This window comes from Aegilops tauschii, chromosome 3 (genome assembly GCF_002575655.3).
Source record: "Aegilops tauschii subsp. strangulata cultivar AL8/78 chromosome 3, Aet v6.0, whole genome shotgun sequence".
Classification (NCBI taxonomy): Eukaryota; Viridiplantae; Streptophyta; class Magnoliopsida; order Poales; family Poaceae; genus Aegilops; species Aegilops tauschii.
Window position 1 is genome coordinate 148223740 of NC_053037.3, and position 7414 is coordinate 148231153.

Below are 7414 nucleotides of genomic sequence, written 5' to 3' on the forward strand. Positions count from 1 at the left end.
TTTTTATCTAAATTTTCAATTAACTCAACAGTGGCAACTTTATTCTCAATAATTTCAAGCCTTTGCATGACATGTTCCAAAGTTAAAACAGTTCCATTAACCAAAAGAGGGGGTGGACCAAACAGATCTAACATGGCATTATAAGCATCAAAAGTATGGCTACCCAAGAAGTTTCCTCCGGTAATGGTATCGAGAATATATCTATTCCAAGGAGTAATGCCTACATAAAAATTGCGAAGAAGAACGGAAGTGGATTTCTTCCTAGTAGATCTATTTTAAGCATTGCAAATTCTATGCCAAGCATCTTTTAAATTTTCTCCCTCCCTTTGTTTAAAATTGAGAACTTCATGATCGGGAGTATTAATAATGATAGGTGAACTAGCCATGGTGACAAGATAAAAGACCCAACACACGAGCAAACAAGAGGCAAGCGAAAAAGAGAGGAGAAGATTGGGAAAGAGAGGGCAAATAAAAAGGCAAGGGTGAAGTGGGGGAGAGGAAAACGAGGGGCAAATGGCAAATAATGTAAATGCGAGGGAGATGAGTTTGTGATGGGTACTTGGTATGTCTTGACTTGATGGAAGCTTCCCCGACAACGGCGCCAGAAATCCTTCTTGCTAGGTCTTGAGCTTGTGTTGGTTTTCCTTGAAGAGGAAAGGGTGATGCAGCACAGTAGCGTAAGTATTTCCCTCAGTTTTTGAGAACCAAGGTATCAATCCAGTAGGAAGTTCCTTCAAAGTCCCACGCACCTACACAAACAAACAAAGAACTCGCAACCAACACAATAAAGGGGTTGTCAATCCCTTCACGGCCACTTGCGAAAGTGAGATCTGATAGAGATAATATGATAAGATAAATATATTTTTGGTATTTTATAATATAGATGCAAAAAGGTAAAGATGCAGATAAAAGTAGATTGAAAGCTTATATGATAAAAGATAGACCCGGGGGCCATAGGTTTCACTAGTGGCTTCTCTCAAGATAGCATAAGTATTACGGTGCGTGAACAAATTACTGTCGAGCAATTGATAGAAAAGTGAATAATTATGAGATTATCTAGGCATGATCATGTATATAGGCATCATGTCCGTGACAAGTAGACCGACTCCTGCCTGCATCTACTACTATTACTCCACACATCGACCGCTATCCAGCATGCATCTAGAGTATTAAGTTCATAAAGAACAGAGTAACGCATTAAGAAAGATGACATGATGTAGAGGGATAAACTCATGCAACATGATATAAACCCCATCTTTTTAACCTCGATGGCAACAATACAATACGTGCCTTGCAACCCTTTCTGTCACTGGATAAGGACACCGCAAGATTGAACCCAAAGCTAAGCACTTCTCCCATGGCAAGAAAGATCAATCTAGTAGGCCAAACCAAACTGATAATTCGAAGAGACTTGCAAAGATAACTCAATCATACATAAAAGAATTCAGAAGAGATTCAAATATTTCTCATAGATAAACTTGATCATAAACCCACAATTCATCGGATCTCAACAAACACACCACAAAAAGAGTTTACATCGAATAGATCTCCACGAGAGAGGGGGAGAACATTGTATTGAGATCCAAAAAGAGAGAAGAAGCCATCTAGCTAATAATATGGACCCGAAGGTCTGTGGTAAACTACTCACAACTCATCGGAAGGGCTATGGTGTTGATGTAGAGGCCCTCCGTGATCGATTCCCCCTCCGGCGGAACACCGGCGAAGGCTCCAAGATGGGATCTCGCGGATACAGAAGGTTACGGCGGTGGAAATTGTTTTTCGGTGGCTCCCTGGATGGTTTCGGGGTACATAGGTATATATAGGAGGAAGAAGTAGGTCGGTGGCCGCTCGTGGGGCCCAGGAGACAGGGGGCGCGCCCACCAGGGAAGAGCGCGCCCTCCACCCTCATGGCCTCCTCGATCGCTTCTTGACGTGCACTCCAAGTCCTCTGGATCACGTTTGTTCCAAAAATCACGTTCCCGAAGGTTTTATTCCGTTTGGACTCCGTTTGATATTCCTTTTCTTCGAAATACTGAAATAGGCAAAAAAACAGCAATACGGGATGGGCCTCCGGTTAGTAGGTTAGTCCCAAAAATGATATAAATGTGTAAAATAAAGCCCATAAACATCCAAAAGGGGTAATATAATAGCATGGAACAATAAAAAATTATAGATACGTTGCAGACGTATCAGGCGCCCATTGCCCTTTCCTACTCCCTCTCTCTTTCCCTCTTTCTTCTCTCCTACTCCGGAAGGGAAAAGGGGAATCCTACTAGGACTTGGGAGTCCTAGTAGGGCTCCCCACACTTGGCGCGCCCCCTCTAGGGCCGGCCTCCTCCTCCTCCCTCCTTTATATACGTGGGCAGGGGACACCTCAAAGGCACAACAGACAATTTCTTAGCCATGTGTGGTGCCCCCTCCACAGTTACACACCTCAGTCATATCGTTGTAGTGCTTAGGAGAAGCCCTGCGCCGGTAGCTTCATCATCACCGTCATCACGCCGTTGTGCTGACGAAGCTCTCCCTCGACACTCTGCTGGATCGTGAGTTCATGGGACGTCATCGAGCCAAACGTGTGCAGATCGCGGAGGTGCCGTACTTTCGGTGCTAGGATCGGTCAATCGTGAAGACGTACGACTACATCAACCGCGTTATCATAACGCTTCCGCTTATGGTCTACGTGTTGGGAAACGTAGTAATTTCAAAAAAAAATCCTACGCACACGCAAGATCATGGTGCTTCATAGCAACGAGAGGGGATAGTATTGTCCACGTACCCTCGTAGACCGAAAGTGGAAGCGTTATGACAACACGGTTGATGTAGTCGTACGTCTTCACGATCGACCAATCCTAGTACCGAACGTACGACACCTCCGCGATTTGCACACGTTCAGCTCGGCGACGTCCCGCGAACTCACGATCCAGTAGAGCTTCGAGGGAGAGCTTCGTCAGCACGATGGCGTGATGACGGTGATGATGAAGCTACTAGCGCAGGGCTTTGCCTAAGCACTACGACGATATGACCGAGGTTGAATATGGTGGAGGGGGGCACCGCACATGGCTTGGAACAATCAACTTGTGTGTTCTAGGGTGCCCCCTGCCCCTGTATATAAAGGAGCAAGGGGGGAGGGCGGCCGGCCCTTGGTGCGCCCAAGGAGAGGAGGAATCCTCCTCCTAGTAGGAGTAGGATTCATCCTTTCCTAGTCCTACTAGGAAGGGGGAAGGGGGAAGGAAGGAGAGGGAGAGAGGGAGGAAAGAGGGGGCGCCGCCCCCCTCCTTGTCCAATTCGGACTCCCAAGGGGGGGGCGGCCAGTATAACAACATACGTTGTTCCCTTTGTCATCGGTATGTTACGTGCCCGAGATTCGATCGTCGGTATCTCAATACCTAGTTCAATCTCGTTAACGGCAAGTCTCTTTACTCATTCTGTAATGCATCATCCCGCAACTAACTCATTAGTCACATTGCTTGCAAGGCTTATAGTGATCTGCATTACCGAGAGGGCCCAGAGATACCTCTCCGACAATCGGAGTGACAAATCCTAATCTTGATATATGCCAACTCAACAAACACCATCGGAGACACCTGTAGAGCACCTTTATAATCACCCAGTTACGTTGTGACATTTGGTAGCACAAAAAGTGTTCCTCCGGTATTCGGGAGTTGCATAATCTCATAGTCATAGGAAGATGTATAAGTCATGAAGAAAGCAATAGCAATATACTAAACAATCAAGTGCTAAGCTAACGAAATGGGTCAAGTCAATCACATCATTCTCTAATTATGTGATCCCATTAATCAAATGACAACTCATGTCTATGGCTAGGAAACATAACCATCTTTGATTCAACGAGCTAGTCAAGTAGAGGCAAACTAGTGACACTCTGTTTGTCTATATATTCACACATGTATCAAGTTTCCGGTTAATACAATTCTAGCATGAATAATAAACATTTATCATGATATAAGGAAATATAAATAACAACTTTATTATTGCCTCTAGGGAATATTTCCTTCAGTCTCCCACTTGCACTAGAGTCAATAATCTAGATTACATAGTAATGATTCTAACACCCATGGAGTCTTGGTGCTGATCATGTGTTGCTCGTGAGAGAGGCTTAGTCAACGGGTCTGCAACATTCAGATCCGTATGTATCTTGCAAATCTCCATGTCTCCCTCCTTGCCTTGATCGCGGATGGAATTGAAGCGTCCCTTGATGTGCTTGGTTCTCTTGTGAAATCTGGATTCCTTTGCCAAGGCAATTGCACCAGTATTGTCACAAAAGATTTTCATTGGACCCGATGCACTAGGTATGACACCTAGATCGGATATGAACTCCTTCATCCAGACTCCTTCATTTGCTGCTTCCGAAGCAGCTATGTACTCCGCTTCACATGTAGATCCCGCCACTACGCTTTGCTTAGAACTGCACCAACTGACAGCTCCACCGTTCAATATAAACACGTATCCGGTTTGTGACTTAGAGTCATCTGGATCAGTGTCAAAGCTTGCATCGACGTAACCATTTACGATGAGCTCTTTATCACCTCCATAAACGAGAAACATATCCTTAGTCCTTTTCAGGTATTTTAGGATGTTCTTGACCACTGTCCAGTGATCCACTCCTGGATTACTTTGGTACCTCCCTACCAAACTTATAGCAAGGCACAGATCAGGTCTGGTACACAACATTGCATACATGATAGAGTCTATGGTCTGCAGTGGTCGGGCATTGAGTCTGACTCAACTTCACACCTTGTAACACAGGCAAGAACCCTTTCTTTGCTTGATCCATTTTGAACTTCTTCAAAACTTTGTCAAGGTATGTGCTCTGTGAAGTCCAATTAAGCATCTTGATCTATCTCTATAGATCTTAATGCCCAATATATAAGCAGCTTCACTAAGGTCTTTCATTGAAAAACTCTTATTCAAGTATCCTTTTATGCTATTCAGAAATTCTATATCATTTCCAATCAATAATATGTCATCCACACATAATATTAGAAATGCTATAGAGCTCCCACTCACTTTCTGGTAAATACAGGCTTCTACAAAAGTCTGTATAAAACCATATGCTTTGATCACACTATCAAAACGTTTATTCCAACTCCGAGATGCTTGCACCAGTCCATAAATGGATCGCTGGAGCTTGCACACTTTGTTAGCATCCTTTGGATCGATAAAACCTTCAGGTCGCATCATATACAACTCTTCTTCCAGAAATCCATTCAGGAATGCAGTCTTTAAATCCATTTGCCAAATTTCATAATCATAAAATGCAGCAATTGCTAACATGATTCGGACGGACTTAAGCATCGCTACGGGTGAGAAGGTCTCATCGTAGTCAACTCCTTGAACTTGTCGAAAACCTTTTGCAACAAGTCGAGCTTTGTAGACAGTAACATTACCATCAGCGTCAGTCTTCTTCTTGAAGATCCATTTATTCTCGATGGCTTGCCGATCATCGGGCAAGTCAACCAAAGTCCACACTTTGTTCTCATACATGGATCCCATCTCAGATTTCATGTCCACAAGCCATTTTGCAGAATATGGGCTCATCATCGCTTCCTCATAGTTCGTAGGTTCGCCATGGTCAAGTAACATGACCTCTAGAACAGGATTACCGTACCACTCTGGTGCGGATCTTACTCTGGTTGACCTATGAGGTTCGGTAGTAACTTGATCTGAAGTTACATGATCATCATCATTAGCTTCCTCACTAATTGGTGAAGGAGTCACATGAACTGATTTCTGTGATGAACTACTTTCCAATAAGGGAGCAGGTACAGTTACCACATCAAGTTCTACTTTCCTCCCACTCACTTCTTTCGAGAGAAACGCCTTCTCTAGAAAGGATCCATTCTTAGCAACGAATGTCTTGCCTTTGGATCTGTGATAGAAGGTGTACCCAACAGTCTCCTTTGGGTATCCTATGAAGACACATTTCTCCGATTTGGGTTCGAGCTTATCAGGTTGAAGCTTTTTCACATAAGCATCGCATCCCCAAACTTTAAGAAACGACAACTTTGGTTTCTTGCCAAACCACAGTTCATAAGGTGTCGTCTCAACGGATTTAGATGGTGCCCTATTTAACGTGAATGCACCCGTCTCTAAAGCATAACCCCAAAACGATAGCGGTAAATTAGTAAGAGACATCATAGATCGCACCATATCTAGTAAAGTACGATTACGACGTTCGGACACACCATTACGCTGTGGTGTTCCGGGTGGCGTAAGTTGCGAAACTATTCCGCATTGTTTCAAATGAAGACCAAACTCATAACTCAAATATTCTCCTCCATGATCAGATCGTAGAAACTTTATTTTCTTGTTACGATGATTTTCCACTTCACTCTTAAATTCTTTGAAATTTTCAAATGTTTCAGACTTATGTTTCATCAAGTAGATATACCCATATCCGCTCAAATCATCTGTGATGGTGAGAAAATAACGATATCCGCCGCGAGCCTCAACATTCATCGGACCACACACATCAGTATGTATGAGTTGTAGTCATCTTGCCCATGAGGCATGGTTCGCAAGTACCAAGTGATTCATAATCAAGTGATTCCAAAAGTCCATCAGAATGGAGTTTCTTCATGCGCTTTACACCAATATGACCTAAACGGTAGTGGCACAAATAAGTTGCACTATCATTATCAACTCTGCATCTTTTGGCTTCAATATTATGAATATGTGTATCACTACTATCGAGATTCAATATAAATAGACCACTCTTTAAGGGTGCATGACCATAAAAGATATTACACATATAAATAGAACAACCATTATTCTCTGATTTAAATGAATAATCATCTCACATCAAACAAGATCCAGATATAATGGTCATGCTCAACGTTGGCACCAAATAACAATTATTCAGGTCTAAAACTAATCCCGAAGGTAGATGTAGAGGTAGCATGCCGACCATGATCACATCGACTTTGGAACCATTTCCCACGCGCATCGTCACGTCGTCCTTAGCTAATCTTCGCTTAATCCGTAGTCCCTGTTTTGAGTTGCAAATATTAGCAACAGAACCAGTATCAAATACCCAGGTGCTAATGCGAGCATTAGTAAGGTACACATCAATAACATGTATATCACATATACCTTTGTTCACCTTGCCATCCTTCTTATCCGCCAAATACTTGGGGCAGTTCCGCTTCCAGTGACCAGTCCCTTTGCAGTAGAAGCACTCAGTCTCAGGCTTAGGTCCAGACTTGGGTTTCTTCACTTGAGCAGCAACTTGCTTGCTGTTCTTCTTGAAGTTCCCCTTCTTACCTTTACCCTTTTTCTTGAAACTGGTGGTCTTGTTGACCATCAACACTTGATGCTCCTTCTTGATTTCTACCTCCGTAGCCTTTAGCATCGCGAAGAGCTTGGGAATTGTCTTATCCATCCCTTGCATGTT